At 40.2% G+C, this 17,035-nt stretch overlaps 1 protein-coding gene across 6 annotated transcripts in view; it reads right to left on the bottom strand.

Moving 5' to 3' along the window:
- Nucleotides 1-17,035, bottom strand: part of NCOA2 (nuclear receptor coactivator 2) — a 195,777-nt gene that overhangs the window by 85,825 nt on the left and 92,917 nt on the right. The window contains exon 4 of one of the 6 annotated variants that reach the window (XM_063327035.1): nt 8,697-8,794. The exons of the other annotated variants lie outside the window; for them this stretch is intronic. The gene's annotated coding sequence lies outside the window, so the exon portion shown is untranslated. The remainder of the gene's footprint in view (nt 1-8,696; nt 8,795-17,035) is intronic. 6 annotated transcript variants of the gene reach the window in all.

Genomic DNA, 17,035 nt, shown 5'->3' on the forward strand with positions numbered 1-17,035 from the left:
CCACAGCAGTTCAGGAGGAAGGGTGGCTTTCACTTCCAGCACTTTTCATTGTAGCACCCGTCAGAATCCCAACCAGCTAACTGAGCCCACACGCACCGCACCGCGCTTGGAAAAGCTCAGCCTCCTCGCGTGCAAGCTTTCTCTCGCACAAGTATTCCAACAGATCCAGAGAGCCATGGATAAAGGCTTTGGAAATGAGTAAAAAAATAGAGGCGAAAATCAAGGGAAATAAAAGGAGGAGGACCAAAAAAAAAAAAAAAAAAAAAAGGACTGTATTGTCTGGTAAGATTAAATTAAAGCAAGAGATCCACCACTAAAAAGTTTGGCAGAAAAGCAAGTTAAAGATATATTAAACCATCCTCCTACATCCCTGGTATACATAAGCCACATGTTCTGCATCCAACTACTATATCCATCCTTCATCACTGAGCACCTGGAATTAGGACATATATCCCAAACGGAACAATGCCAGTCTGCCAAAATAAGCAAGGTGTCCAATACCTCAGCTGGTAATAGTAACCTTGTATTAAAAATACAAATTAACTTATTCAAGGGTATGCTTTTTTCCTGAAGCAGCACTACCACTTTCACTATAGATGGAACTGCCTAAAATCTTTGCCACCTTACAACAGTCGTGCAGTATAAAGCAAAAACAGAAAGCAGAGCTGCTATGAGGAAGGTGGTAACGACAAGCTGAAAAACCCGAGTCGCCTTTAAAGGACTTGTACTAAAATCTTACGTGCACCTGTGGCCCTTTCTATCTGACAATAACGCTTGTTACTTAGAAGATACAATTTCATTTGAAAGAGAGCCTATTACAGGTAACATTAAAACAAGATTTATGGTAATATTTACTAACCTCTACTTTATTTTTGAACTCCACAAACTAGAACTAGGAAAAGGAACATAATTTCCTAGCAAACGCCATTGAGCCCATGTATAAAAAAACCCAGAAAACTGCCTCCAACACCTACTACTCACATTTTTGCTCAGTCTACAAAAAGCTGTAACAGACTATAAACAAATGTTTAAGCCAAAGGCTCCTTCCTCAACAATCTCTTTTCCCTTACTCCTGTGTAATGGCTTTAGAGTGGTGTATTAGACAGTAAGAAGAAGACATATTCCATTTGCAGCCTGAAAGCCAATAATGCTCATGAATTTTTTAGCTGAAAGACACTTCAAGATGCCACTGGGAAGACCGTCTAATAAACACATTAGGCTGCAAATGGGCGGCAGCAGCTCTTTAACACATGCTGTAACAATCAGATAAATGGCTAATGTTAATGTTCTGTGTTACAGACTGGTATTTAATAGGACTTTCTTTAAAATCCACCTAAATCTTGAAGGAGAAGGAGGTTTTTCTCAGCAACTCAAAACCATAGGTTTGAGAAACCCCCGGTTCCCGCTTGAGACTCTGCAAAACCCCCTCCAGGCTGACCCCAGCACTGTGAGACGGCTCCTACCTTCCGTATTCCCACAGGCTAAGGCTCTTAACAGAGCCACTCACTCACTCAGCTGCTTACGGATTAGCCTATGTCAGCCACCTCTAATATGCCCAGGAATAGCAAGACTAGGCTTTAATAAGCCAACAGAGAAAAAATATCAGATGAAGAAAGTACCGTTTTTGATATACAAGAGGTTTGCTCCATTTCCACTTTTAAAGACAAAAAGGTCTGCTTTCACCAAAACGTTGTCAAAGAGGAGGCAGGTGGTACTAGTGCAAAAAATTGTGTTCGAGACTCTGTATCGTAATTTCAGGTTTGGCATTCTACCTCTCTCTTGTTGTCAAGAATTGTTTCTAATTCTTAATGTTCATGGACGAAAGAAATGCAGCTTAATACCACTAAAGCTCCCCTTAAAACACCAGATTAAAAAAACAAAACACAATGCCAGAATGTTATTTGTATATATGCCAGTCACTCTTGCATCCTTTTGTTTGCGGTGGCTAGCTAGGTTTAAAAAAAGAAAAAAAAAGAAAAAGAAAACAAAAGTAATTCTAGAACCCTTTAGCCTTTTAGGTTGCATTTGAAAAGCATCAAACTATGGCTGCAGAAAATATTAAGCCTGCAAGCAAGCATTTTCACTGGCAAAGGTGGAGTCCGAATTCTCACATAAGATGTTTATTTAATCTAGAGTTTTTCTTATAGTTCACAGTTATTAACAACTTTACTTACGAGACTGATTTAGAAGCATAGTATTTCAAATCTACTGAGATTTCAAGTAAAACTTTGTGAATAGCATAGCTGAGAAATGAAGCAAATCTAACAACATAGAAAAGGATAATATTATAGGGAACTTTGTATTTAAATAGCTTTCATTCCCAATTGATGGTACTTCTGGAACAGTGAGTTAAGCATATTTTAAGTCCTACTGAATCCTCTTCTGCCAACCTCAGTTTCAAAACTGCTATTTGTCCACTTAAATTCCCATGCCAACTTTTCCCTGCAAAACCACCAAAGACCAAGGGGAAAACCTGACCAGAGAGAGGGGAAGAGTGAAACAACTGCTCTCACAAGTGTAAGGTACCGTGGAAAACCTCAGATTCAGAAACATTTTCTACTCTCATAAATATAACTGATGCAAATGTATACATTACTTACAATACCAGTAAGCTTACACAGTTCAGTATGATTTTCAAGATGCCTATCTTAGCAGTGAGAAAAATATGACTGATCACAATAGATAAAGGCATTTACGCATCTCTGCAGCGTGGGCATGCCTACATGAGGATTTAACTCCAGCTAACTGCCTGTCAAGTGCCAGTCTGTTTACTTTAGATAAAACATATTCCATTAATAAAAAGCTCAGGAAACTGGGTTCCGTAAGGGTAAAAAGTAAAAAGCAGAGGGCGAGCCAGAGAGCACAGCACTGTGTTTCCGCATCAGATGTATACAGTAAGTAATTCATAGAGTTATTGAACCTATACATAGAGATATCAAACCTATCATATTTGAATTTCAGTTCTGTCACTTATCAACCTCAGTTTCAAAGACTTAACGCAGCCAGAGAGGTGTCCGTCCTCCTGGTCACTAGGATCAACTTAGTGTCTCTACACACTTAAGTGTGATGTGCAACCCAAGCTTGCTTTGGAGCCTCAGCAAGAGATGCTTATGTTGCGTGCCTCCTTTTCACAGCTCTAACCTGGTCAATCAAAATAATGTTCCTTCAGTCATGGAGTAGATACTGTTACTGGAAACGCATGATCTTACTGAAATTTTTGCTGCAGTTCAGAAAGCCCAGCTCTATGTGTCTTCTCTGGTGCCTAATCAAAAAGTGAACTCATGTTTCTGACTTCCACATAGCTGCAGCACTAAGAGGGTTTGTTTTTCTCTTCTACCCAACCACCCATTACTAGGAAGCATATTGAAACCTCAGGGTATTCTTTCGAATGCCAAACATTGAATTAAAACTCTGATTTGCAGGAAGTGTACCTAAACATTATCTAAAGCATTGCTACACATTTTCACATTGTTATCACGGTGAATGAATAACCTACTCCACACATATCTAAAAGATACACTTACATACTCCACACTTCCTTCTAAAATATTGAGATGCTCTCATAAGCATGCATTTAGTTTAACATTGTATAACAATAAAGTTTCAATTTAAGAATCATGAATTCAAATCTCTTTCTTCCAGAAGGCTGCAAGTTAACAACAGACCAAAGTCAAACATCCCTACATTCAAGTTAAATAAATGCTAGTACTCAGCTCCACAAATGGCCATGGCCATAGTTGTGTTAACAGCTGGCTATGAGGTGAATCTGACTTCACATTGAGGTACTCTGTCAATCAGGGATGCAGCTGGTACCCACACAAGGTTCAAAACCCTGCACCGCTTCTTGAAATTGTACACCCAAGTCATCCTCTTCAGTACCATGCCTGCCTTACCCATCCTCTCTGCCTCGGTAAGGCATTTAGAGCATCTCCCCTGGAAAACTCAGTGTCCTCCTCAGCCTAAGGTGGCTTACCTCAGCTCTGGCCCCAGAGGGTGCCCTGGCAACAAGGATGTGGTCCTGGATGCTACGGGAGAGATCATCTGAGGTTTGCCCTCTATTACTAGCCCATGTTTGCATGAGCAGGTAGCTCCCTCAGCAGGTGCTTCCTGCTGATACTGGTACCCATGCCAGTATCATCCGTTTATACTGGAGCAGCAGTGTAGAGTTGGGAAGCAGAAACAACTTTATTACTCTTTTCTTATTAAAGTTGGAAGACCAACCGATTTAATACATGCTTTTTGAGAGAATACAGCTATATGCACAAAAGATAATACTTGTATCTTCTCCCAACCTGCAGAATTACAGTGTTGTACTTAATACAAATGTGTGTGAGATGTATGTTAAACTCTTGGCTAAGGCATTGAGAGTACTAGCTACGCACCTTGTTACTAAGCACAAAAATAAAAACTAATAGAATAAATTATGTCAGAGCCACACACAAGTGTCTTGCACTCATAAAGTATGTTTAACTTGATAAAAATTAAACATCCATAGTAGCCTGTACACCTTAATCAAATACATTAATACACCCACGAGTTTAAAAACTGACCTGTGAACACGAGTAATAATTACTAATTACTTCAAATTTCATGTCTGTCTTCATTCATACTATTCATACTATTCATTCTATTTGCTTTAGTAAAATACGGCGATCAGCAATAACAAAAGAAGATGAAAGTTTAATTGTCCTTTTAAAGCATTTAAAAGGAAAGCACAATGCATAAAAATCTTGTTGCTTTAGTTAGTCAACTGCCAAGGAATAAAACCTTGTGGACATAAACTTTGTACCCACAAGTGTGTGTATATATATACACACACATATATATATGAATATAGACTATGACCAAATAAAACATACATATGAATGGCTGTATGAGTTAAATGGAAGAGACATTTAGCTAGTGGCTACTCTGTCATGGAAGCTATTAGCAGATGCCTCAGGAAAAAGTACAAGGCAGCTGCAGAACGATCCTTCCCCCTGATACCTCCTCTCTCTGCCTCTGACAATCAGCAGTTCAAGCTTGGCCGTGGTGTTGCCGTCCCTCCTCCTCCCTCTGAACCTATCTTCAGTTGTGCCTAATTCCTTCTTAAATCCATATATACCTTTGGCCTCCATAACGCTTATGGGCAACACCCTATAAGCTTTACCACAGCTCCCTTAACAGCAGAAATGACATACTAGAAAAAAATTAGAGAGTTGCAAGGGGATGTTATGACTCAACTTAAATAAATCAGAATTTTATCACTGACTTCACTGAAGCTCGGATTTTCCTCCTAGTCTACCAGAGGAAGATGTCAACCTGTTATTTCTCTCTTCTGTAGGACATAAATCACTCCATGGGCCTGACACAACTATGTTTGTATGCTGCAGCCCAAGGAATCTACTATTAAAGCTGAAGGTTCATTATCAGCCGTTTTATTTTCTTTGTAAAAATAAACTGAAATTAGTTTGCGTTAATAATGAAACGCTTTATGGTAAAGAAGAATCCCAAATGCTAAGAAAGAATTAGCTTATATTCCAAGTAATTTTAATTTTGGAATATAATGAAACATAATTACTAAAGAGGGGAAGAAACACCCGCTACATTCATAGAAGGAGCTGACCAGAAGACTGCAATACACTGTCCCAGAGTAAAAAATAACACATTTAAAACTAGTTAGACTGAACACCTGGAAAAACTTCAGGAAAAGCAACAAAGATAATTTTATTACCATGCAGTTCTAGCAGTGGTTACTTCACATGAATCTTGGGTTCGATGGTTGCTCAATCACAACAGCCTGTGCTATCAGGAATGGAAAATCAGAGCACTACAGTATCTTGATGAAGTCTGGGGACAGCACGCACAGGAGAAAATGAAATGGGAACAGCAAAGAGGAGATTCAGGTATAACATACACTACACATTAAGTGCATTTATCTTAAACATTTGGTTTGATTCTTCGTTTAGGATTTTCATCGAATTCCTGCAATCTTCCTTATGCTTTGCATCCTCAAATCCCAGCTGGACAATCCCTCACTGTACAACTCCGGCTACCAAGGAAACTACCTGCAGGATCAGGCACAGACTCCCGGCTATTGAGAGCAGCCCACTTCTTGAAAGACACAGGCTTTCAAATCCTACCCCTCGCCTTCAGAGACTAAAGGTTTACCTGCTAATAATAATTTTTAGTCCAATTCAGGCATACAATTCTAGGCATGCCACAGCTGACCGCAAGCAAGTAAGAAAAGCTGAGGAGGAAGGGAGGCAGTAAGACGACTCCATCAGGGTTTCCTCGCAGGTACAGTCATTATCAACTTACAGTCTTCTCGTTCACTCAGCTCAGACAGCTTGGCTTGTAGATCCAGTCCTCAGTCCTTAACTCAGCTTTCTTATTACATTATGGGGCTATTCTATAGTAGTGCGCTAACAAATTTATTCCATTTATTAATAAACTAGATTCTGAGAATCAAGGTTATTTTCACACCCTTCCTCATTTTTTTCCCTGTTACTAGTCTATGTAAGTAAATAAAATAGCACTGCAAAATCTAACCAGCCAGTTGACATCCTAATGACACTTGTTATTAAATACCGTGCTAAGAACTTTGGAGTCAAATTAAGTATTTCAAAGTACTCTTCAAGCTCAGACTTTCCAAGAAGGGTTTTTTTCCTTACAACACGGTGTATTTTACGATGCAGTCATGTTCCCCTTCTTCCTTGTACAATAAATTTACCTTACAGAGATGATAACAAAAAAGAAAAAAAAAAAAAAGAAAAAAGAGAGCAACACCATTTGAACATTATCAGTGTAACCTCATTGACTACAGTTGCACACAGAATTTTTAACAGCGGGCAAACAAAATTACTCTGGTCAAAGACAGTGCTTGAAGTTTTATATATGCTACATGCTATACTTCTGTATGAAATTGCTTATGAAAGAAAACACCGCAAGTTGAGTTCTGTAAGAACACGGAGCCACCTGAAGAGCACAGTTTACACAAAAGGTTGATTTTGTTCAAATTTCCCCCCTTAATATGTTCCAAAAGGCATCAGGCACATCAAAATGACTGTACAAGCAGCAAAAATCTATTTTTCTACAAAACAGAGGTGCCAACATTTCAGTAAGCACTACTCGGCCCCCACTATCTTGTTAGATCTTCCGTAATGAAATAAAGGAAGAAAACACAAGAAGCAGAGAGGAAGTTTCATTGTTCTTGCGGCTTCGACATTTGGTGCCGCGAACGTGACGGGCTCTCAAGCCTCTACTCGACGGCACTGCCTGCCCCAGGCCTCTGTATCAAAATGTAGGTATACTGCTATTAAAATAATCAAACAGAGACAAAAGAGAACAAGCAAATAAATAGCACTAACTTGTTTATGTTTCTGGCTCTGCCCTCACAGTATGAAATAAAGTCTCTTCAAACACATACTACACTAATTCGAAAAACAATAATATTTTCCTTCCCTCCTCCTATCTCAAAGTAGCATGAGTTTTTCAAAGGCCTAAATAAAATAAACTAAGGCATTTCCTGTATGCATTTAGTTAATTATTAAACGGATTCTAAGCATGATAGTCACCACCAGTATTTCAATATGAATCCGGGAAAACACACTTTCAGCAAACTGCCCCTGCACTGCAGTAATGACCGGTTACATGCATCTTTGCAACCCTGCCCTTAACTTTGTCTAGAGAAGTGACGATCAACAACACCCACACAAACTGAAACACCTCATCTTTTTTTTTTTTCGTGGTCCAGGATTAGTATTACTGCTGTGAGGTAAAGAGCAATGCTGGGCGTCTTAATGCTGCGTACGACAGGAAAATAAAGCCAACAAGCTTGCAAGAACTTCCCGAGCAGGGGAGGCAGCCTACTGTCTTCACTTACTACCAGTAACCATCTATAACCTTTTCCAGGGGATATTATTTTTTAATTAATCTGCAATACTAAATGTTGCCCTCCCAAGGTTAACAGAAAGTTAAATAGTGCCAAGATATTTAATGACATCAGCACGCACAACCATGAGATAAATATGAGGTCTGAAGATTAACTGAATGTCATTCTGTTTACGGGATCGCATACTTGTAAAGAAAACTATTAAGATTAGAGAACAGGGAAAGCTATATAACAACAACAAATGTTTCAGTGTGTTTTGTCTTCTTAAGCTCTTGGTCCAGAAAGAGAAAGCTTTATTGCAAAAATGTCTCAATCTGACTTACTCTGTACTTTTTCATGTGCATAGAAATTACTGAACAGTGAATGGTAATTACTGCAATGAAAAAGATACTCTCAGGCTCCACCTCCTCTTGGCAGTGGGAAAATATAGATGGGTTTGTATATTATTCTGGATGCCAGAAAACTTGCTTACAAAAATATTTCCTGTGCACTGACTTGAGATATATTTAGCCTCATAAACCCATAAAACTGTCACAGGCAACCACAAGTACACCTGTAGCCATTAAGGGGGGGGGAGAGAAACTAGAGAATCAAATTTACATTATTTCTTTGTATTTGTTATTTAGAAATATAATCTTTAAACTCTCTTGCTCAAAAAGAAATTAGCTCTTCCTTCCACTCCCCCAAGCAGACACCCTCCTCATCTCCCCCCCCCCCCCCCCCGCCCCCAACATCCAGACATCTACGATGCACACACGGGAGCACACATACATGGAAAAAGGGAGCGCTAACAATGAAGTCACGGCACTTCAGAATCACACACCTTGTCGTCTTCCAGCCTTTGCAGTTGAAGGCAGATCGCACTAGTTTTTCTGCGTCTTCAGATCAAGATGTAGATAAATTCCCCATCCATCACACTGGCTTTTTATTAAAAACAGGACGGGCCAGGGGGAGGGAAAAAAAAAAAGAAAAAAAACAAAACAAAAAAAAAAGGAGACAATTGCCAGTAAATTTACAGCCTTAAAAATATCAGCTCTCCATTATCCCAAACCAGTGTTATGTCTTGATGTAAACCAAAGCACATGCTGAGTGAGGACGTGCGCACACAGCAGCTTATCATCTCTGTCATCTGCTTCTAATGACAGCTGACAAACTGGCCACGCTAATCCTTCCCTAACTGCTGATCAGAGAGATCCCCCCTTTGACAATCCAGCATGGTGGAGTACTCGAAAATTCCTCCTGCTTCTGTTCTGTTGCTGCTCTAAAAAGCAGTTTCCTTTTCATTGAGATAATAGCCTTTTCTGCAGTCACGTGGCGCCCGGGCTACATTAGCAGAGCTTGATGATAATAGACGGAGCAACTCCCCTCCCTCCCGTCGGCTGATTTTAAGGGTACAACTCCAAGAGAAACCCCAACCCGGCACACTTGAAATCGTTTTGCGTCTTCCTCTATCGAAAAGCAAATTGTGCAGTCGGTGGAGAAGAGGAATACGTGCGCCCTCTCTACTTCTTGCACCAAAACTAATTAACAAACACATTTTTAGGCAGTGCCTTCGTTGGGGCACACACACTGGTCATAAACATGTCATATGAGACTAAACTGAATATTAAGCATGCTTAACACTGAATATCTGGCATGCTAGAATTACTCTTTTTCCCCTAGAGTACTTTAAATTTCTTGCCTGTAATTTTAGTTCTGCTGCAACACTCTTCTCTCAGCAACATCCTATGGTTCAACCCCTCCCAGCACCCAACTACCCCGCAAATACAAGAAAGCATGAACAACAAATGATTAGCCTTACAACCTCCAGTGTGAGTGCTTCCCTTTTTCTTTCTTTTCTGTTTTTTTTTTAAGTAATTTCATTTATCTTGCTTTAACTCAGTACCCTGACAAACATCTTAAGCACTTTTTAAATATGCTGCCCCGTGGGGAAACCTACCTAAGCTTCAGCTTCAGAGTTCCCATCCCTCCTGACAAAGAGTGCCAAGCCCTGGGCGGGTTTGCACCTCGCTGTTCAGAAGGTTTCCTACTTGTAAAAAAGCAAAGTATATACGCAACCACGCTGTTCTGTCCTACCTTCACTGAAATATTTCACAGACTGAAACCTTTCCTCTTCTGCACTGGCACACCGGTCCCCTCTTACCTTGGCATACAGCATAAAGTCGTCAGATTTATTGCCCCCCGCCCCAGGTCCGTCCATCCCTGAGACCACTGGGCAACGCAGGAGGGCATGGACCAGCGTAGCCTTTCACCTGACATTTCAGCGTATGGGTTCGCAAACTGTTTTTAGGAAAGCTGTGGAGGAAGCATCTTAAAGTACTTTTCAAGCCCGCAAAACAACTTTTGCAGCTTTGTACCTCCTCTTTTCCAATCTGAATTGGGAAACAGAATTACCTCCTTTTCTCCTTCTACTTCCATCTTTCCCACTACACCAGATGATTCTCCTTGATCATAAACTTACGGTTTCTGCAGAAACTGAAATGGTTAGTGTTAGAGGCTGGGGTTGTACTTATAGGAAAATAAGGTGGAAATTGTGAGGAAACACTGGCTATCCATCTTTGGCACACACCATCTTTGCCAGTGTTGCCCTGTCACCTTTTCTGTTTACTCCTCTCCCTGGGGACAGCCTGACTGAGGGAAGTGTCCCTGCCCAAGGCTCTGGGGGATCCCGGCTCCAAGGCTACCATCGCAGCTGAGGCCCGACCTTTCTGTGGCAGAGGAGCTGGAAACGGAACAGGAATGGGGTTCTTTCTGCAGCAGCATGAATCCTTTTTTCTACCCTTCCCTTTTCCACACTTTAGAGATAATCCAAATACAGGAGGAAACGATCTGGTTCTGTAAGGAGACTATATAACACACTATATTCAGAAGAAAAACACAAAAACATATACACTAAGTTGAGTAAATTTTTTTGCCAGTTCTTTCTAAGTATGTCCTTCCATCTCCAAGAGCCACACTATATAGGGTAAGCAAAATGAACGTTATTCAGAGCTACATAAAACTCTAAGCCCAATAGAATAAAAACTGCTTTGTGATCTTAACTTTCTTTTATTAAAACAAATTGCCATTTGCATTTTCCATATTAACTCCTTCACTGAAGGAAGGTGCATCAAGCATACTGGTTAAATTGGAAAATGATACAAATGTGGGAAAAACTGTGCAGATTACAGAGAGCATCTCTGATATTCAAGAAAATATATTAATAGACAAGCACCAGAAGGAAAATGAGCTTTCACAAGAACACACACACAAAATACTTTACTTGTGAAGTACAAATATAAGCAAAACATAAAAAATGGGAGCATACAGTCAAATACCATAGCTAGAACCGTACCACTGATATTTACAGGAATCGTAAGATGAGAAATTCAAAGACAACACAATGTGGTGAGCACAAACACAATAAACATAGCATCAAGGAAGGAATTATGTATAAAGAAAAAGGAGGTAACAGAAAAGGGTCATTGTAGCAATAAAATATGAATTGAAGACCAGAATGAGGGAAAGTATACAGACGTTGATAAAAAGACTGCTTAGTGAAAAACAGAGTACAGATAAAGTGAACGGAAGAGAGGGAACATACCACTGCAGTGCACAGACCGATTCTAGACAAAAAGGGAAAAAAGAAATGAGTGAAAAAATATTCCTGTTAGAAAGTAGGTCTGAATATAAATAAGGAAACACACGACTGCAAAGGAGGAATGGCTTTTTGGTTTTATCAGGCAGTGAATACCTGCTTCCAATGGAAACGACAGAATTGTTGCTTCCTTTTAAATAGAGTTTCACAGGAATCATATACATAATTTGGAGATGAGGAGGTGACCTTTAGAACTAATTCTGGCACTACAGATTTTTTCATATTGGCATAGGACAAACATCTTACACAGCAGAAGAGGTTCATCTGAGTTTTCTCCCAGAATCTATTCCATTAATACATCATTTTGTTTGCCCAGCCACAGGTGGCTTTGCAGTAGACACAGAGAAGGCGTACTTTCACTAAAACATTTACAATTAATGTTTTAACACAGTCAAATAACTGAAATTGATGAACAGAAAACTGCTTTCATTGCATGCATTTCACAGTTCTCTTGAGTTTGTATTTTCTTTTTCTTCCTTTATTTTCTCTTAAGAAAGAGTGAATTGGGCAGAGACGAGGACATGCCATGACACACTCCGGCGTTGTTTGCCCTCCTATCATAGCCCCACCTCACGCAAGGACTGGTAAAGCAATCCCAAAACAGCTTTTCAGTCTTTTTAGCCCCAAACCATAATTTTTTAGTCCTTTCTCTCACCCTCTATCCCATATTCAGGAGTATGCAATTCCACCTTCATAATCCCTTCAATCCTCTCAGTTTGGAGTACCCAAAAGGGGTACCATAATTGCCAGCTATAGAGAAGGCCCTTGTTTACCCTGCAGAATAGTAAGGCACTTCAAATGTGTTTGAAAGATTACAAAGCTGAGTCGTCAGGCTTTATTCCAGGCAAGAGGCCACTGACTTTTAGGAAAACTGACCAGGCAGCACTAAGTACCACTTGTGAGAAAGACTGGAAAGGCAGAGCTCGCACTGGCACAGAGAACAAGCAGCAGAAACTACTAGGACTGATTTCCAGGAAGCGCAATAAGCATATCACCGCTCAGGTCAGGCACAGACAGCGCAATAATTTTTCATGTTGTTACATTTTAATAAATGCAGAAGCAAGCATACAGATTTCACATATTACGTCAATTTCTTAAATTCCTCTACCTGAACGCTAACAAAAACGTTAGGGTTTTCAAGTCAGAACTGAAAGCCTGTTGACTTACATGTCAATGATACCAACATTTTACCAGTTCAGGAACTCCTAATCCACCGCTACTTGAGAACTAAATAGATTTTTCTTTTTCCTTTTACCAGCTGAGGAAAAATAAATAGGATACTGTAAGTAAATCTAGTTTTTCTGACCTTTGCATCTCCTCTTGAGGGACACAAGAATCGTATCAAATGTACTTCCAGTGGAATTCGGAGCACTTGGCATTTCTCAGTCAGTCTCTGTATTAGCAGCACATATAACTACAGTGCTAAGTACCTTGCAACTTCTGTCCATATGGGGGCAATGAAAAGACACTCCCTTCTCTCTCAGCTTCTCAGATATTACTGTTGACTTCTCTTCATAGTATGAAAATCTTCATGCTTCTTGAACACAGCTTACCAAGGCTCTCATAGCTTCATAAGCACGCACCCAGCCACTCAAAGTATTCTGTGTGCAAGTTTCTGCAATATCTAACTGCAGAATTCAATACTGCGGTGTGTGCTATATATAGCAATTAAGTTCTGTATGGGCATGTCCATTGACAATTGTGCTCTTTTTTTTTTTTTTTAGTACAAATTTGATGACTACAGTTAACTGAGATTTTTAAGTAATGGTTGGTTAGGATTTGTTTATTTTCTTTTTTAAAAAAAATAAAATCATAGAATCATCTGGATTGGAAGGGACCTTTAAGATCATCAAGTCCAACCATCAACATAACACTGCCAAAACCATCACTAAACCACGTCCACCCATCTTTTAAATACCTCCAGGGGTGGTGACTCAACCACTTGGGTGACTACCCTGGGCAGCCTGTTCCAATGTTTGATAGCCCTTTCGGTGAAGGAATTTTTCCTAATATCCAGTCTGAACCTCCCCTGGCATAACTTGAGCCTGTTTCCTCTTGTCCTATCGCCTGTTACTTGGGAGAAGAGACCAACCCCCACCTCGCTACAACCTCCTTTCAGGTAGCTGTAGAGAGCGATAAAGTCTCCCCTCTACCTCCTTTTTTCCAGGCTAAACAAACCCAGCTCCCCCATCAGCTCCTCATAAGACTTATTCTCTAGACCCCTCACATTGCCCTTCTCTCAACACGCTCCAGCACTTCAGTGTCTTTCTTGTAGCGAGGGGCTCAAAACTGAACACAGTACTCGAGGTGAGGCCTCACCAGTGCCCAGTACAGAGGGACAATCACTTCCCTAGTCCTGCTAACCACACTATTCCTGATACAGGCCAGGATGCTGTTGGCCTCCTGGGCCACCTGGGCACACTGCTGGCTCATATTCAGCTGGCACCAACACCCCCAGGTCCTTTTCCCTTAGGCCGCTTTCCATCCACTCTTCCCCATGTCTGTGGTGTTGCATGGGGTTGTTGTGAGCCAAGTGCAGGACCCAGCACTTGGCCTTGTTGAATCTCATACCACTGGCCTTGGCCCATTCTATGAGATTCAACAAGGCCAAATCTCTACTGCTTCACTCCCTTACATTTAACTAAGAAGGAAAATGAGAGAAGAAAAAGGGAATCTTTCAGTGCGATCTGTAAATTGCCAGCTCCTGGCTCAGCTCTTTCTCCTCTTGCAAACTCAAAAAAGGGTCAGATCCCCTGCTCAAAGTCTCTGTCTTGGGGTGCTTGCCGGTGCTCTCTGTGGGTTATACACCACGAGGTGCTCTCTGGTGGAGATGGGCCTCAACCCACAGAGAGACAAGTTCAAGACAGCCGGTTGCTTTCATCCGCACTGACAGCACGAGAGGAACCCAGCACAGGAAGTTGAGCAAGCAGAGAAAACCAGAACCAGAATGGAAATACTACAGCATAGAAATAAATGTTGTATTAACACAATACATTACAAAAATGTAATAACATCTAGTGCTACCACCGTTTTTAACAGAATGTAGCTAAATTTTGAGGAGTCCAGGATTATTTTTTTTTTAAAGAAATGACTTGTAGCTCTACAGAACGTGCCTTTCAGTGAATATGTTCTTAAAATCAGCTCAAACTCTTTATTTCACCTCATCCCAGAACAGAAATACTCATACGGGAAAAGACTTTTGATAATAAAAGGTTCCTGAAACCTGCAGACCAACAGCTAGCAAGATTCAATGGCTGAGATTTAAATTAGATGAAAGTTTAAATTAGACAGAAGTCAGACTAGAAAAGGTTTCTTATTAATATTGGAACAAAATCATGCCAGGATAAGATAGCTTTTCTTTCATGTAGTCTCAGATAGAAACAAATATATTTCTAAATGACATCATATGACTCAATCAAGGTAGAGGATTAAGAAAGAAATCATTTGGTAAAATTTCATGGTCTCTGATAACCAGGCACGGCAGCACAGTGTAACACTCCATCTGGCCATAACAGCAACGCTGTGTGAACTCAGCAAGATTTGATACATTGCCTGTGGTTTTCCTTGAAACGGAAAGTTGCTGTTGTGTTTAATGCAAGTGGGACCTCTACTTTTAGTTCAGGATACAGCAAATTACTCTACCATACCTGGTGATGAATACGAGGGTCTCCGCACCTAGACCTCTCTCTGAATAGAAAAGTTAACATTTCCCATTAAATCGTAAAAGTCTCATGTCTCGTCTATGTTCAGTAGTCGTCTTCTAACTGCTAGTGGCTTGCAGACATTGCCCTGCATTTGAAAAGCCAGTTCCCGTAAGCAGCGAGGAGGAAACACACACACAAGATTGCATCTTGCAGACCCTGAAATTCTAGGCTTTCACATCCGTCCAAGAGATCTCCCTGAAGAAGGGAGACACTACAGATTACAACTAGCTTCATGTGGGAGAAACCGGAACGCAAGGACAGTTGCTCTTTACGACTTTGAGAATAAATAATAAGGTAATTTAATGCTGCATCATCCACTCTAGCCAAATCTTACAAACACATCAAACAGCACTAAGTCAGTGTAAATGCTGAACAGTAAACAGTGATGAACAGTAAACACTGAGACTGACCTCTTGCCTTAACCATTAGGAAATTAGTGGACAGGAAAGCAGGGTCACGGCCCAAATTGTGGTATTATTAAACATCCAGAATATCAGTGGAAGATACAACGTAGAGAAGTGAAACTAAAGAAAGTTAGCTTTTCTATTAAGAGTTTTAAAGTGTTCTGGTGATAATTTCTATCGGCATCGGGCAGAATAATGAAAAAAAAACCACCCCTGTTTAACTGAGCCCAAGCACAAATGCTCCTGCAAAACTTGTAGTTTGCAGTAGGGCTGTCAGAGATAACACCACCCGATGAGAAAACCAAGAGCCAGAGACTGCAGCCTACCAAGTAAAACAAAAGTGAAAGGAAAAGTAGCAGCAGCTGGAATTCATTGGATTTACAATAAAATAATTAAATACTCAGATCTGAAATAAAAACCGACTTTAGGACAATTGGTCTGTGCTCCTTTTTATAATGAGGGTGATGCAACAAAATTGAGATTTAACTGAAGTATTGTGAAAACTCAAGAACTTTCAATTTTTCTTGGTAAGGGTAAAAGATAAAAAAACCCACTTTGTGTTAACACAACAGCCAACACTGGATTTAAGGAAAATTTAAAACAATGACAGTTATGTGTTCAAGAGAAACCAGACTTGTTCGCTTCTCGTCTGACAAATGTGCAGGTTTGCTACCAGTGCCAGTAATAACAAATGGCAGCTCTAAAACGTGGAAGACAATACTCATTTCTTCTAAATAAAGAACGAGCAAAATTTAGGTATGCATGTAATTATTTGCAGTAGAAACGAGATGTAAAATTCTAACAGAGACCTAGTTCTGAGCAGAAAAGCTACACTTTCAAATAACCCCCAGTGTGGTTAGCATCGAATATTTAAGTCTATGATAAGAGAGGAAACATGTCAGGACTTGGGTTTACTGCTAACTCTTAGAGAAAACTCAACAAACAATTACAAACCAGAAATCTAATCTATTTTTCAGCTTCAGTTTGTTCTAGGTTTTCCCTAAAATTAACTGCGAAGTAGGTGTGTATGTATGACTGATGGGAATGGCTCGGACACAGCACACAGCTCAATCGTTTAAAGCCAAAATATTTAGAACATATGGCAAATCCTGTCCCATCCTGAGAACTCCACACACAGACATATTGATGTTATATTGTACATCAATACGAAAAGTTAAAGTCAGATGCAACCGTTGAAAATAGATGGCAGATGCATTACAACTGGTACCAACTGCAAATAGCAGGGCTGACAGATCTTCCCTCAATGTAAAATTAGCTGCCCCTACCATGTTTACACATTTTAGATTTTCCACAAATGCAATCTCAAAAACGTTACCTTACTCTACTCTAACAAAAATATCAACAATACGGACGGCGTGTTTCATTTTCTCACAGACTGGGCTTGAGCACATTGTAC

This window comes from Chroicocephalus ridibundus, chromosome 2, assembly GCF_963924245.1.
Source record: "Chroicocephalus ridibundus chromosome 2, bChrRid1.1, whole genome shotgun sequence".
Taxonomy (NCBI): Eukaryota; Metazoa; Chordata; class Aves; order Charadriiformes; family Laridae; genus Chroicocephalus; species Chroicocephalus ridibundus.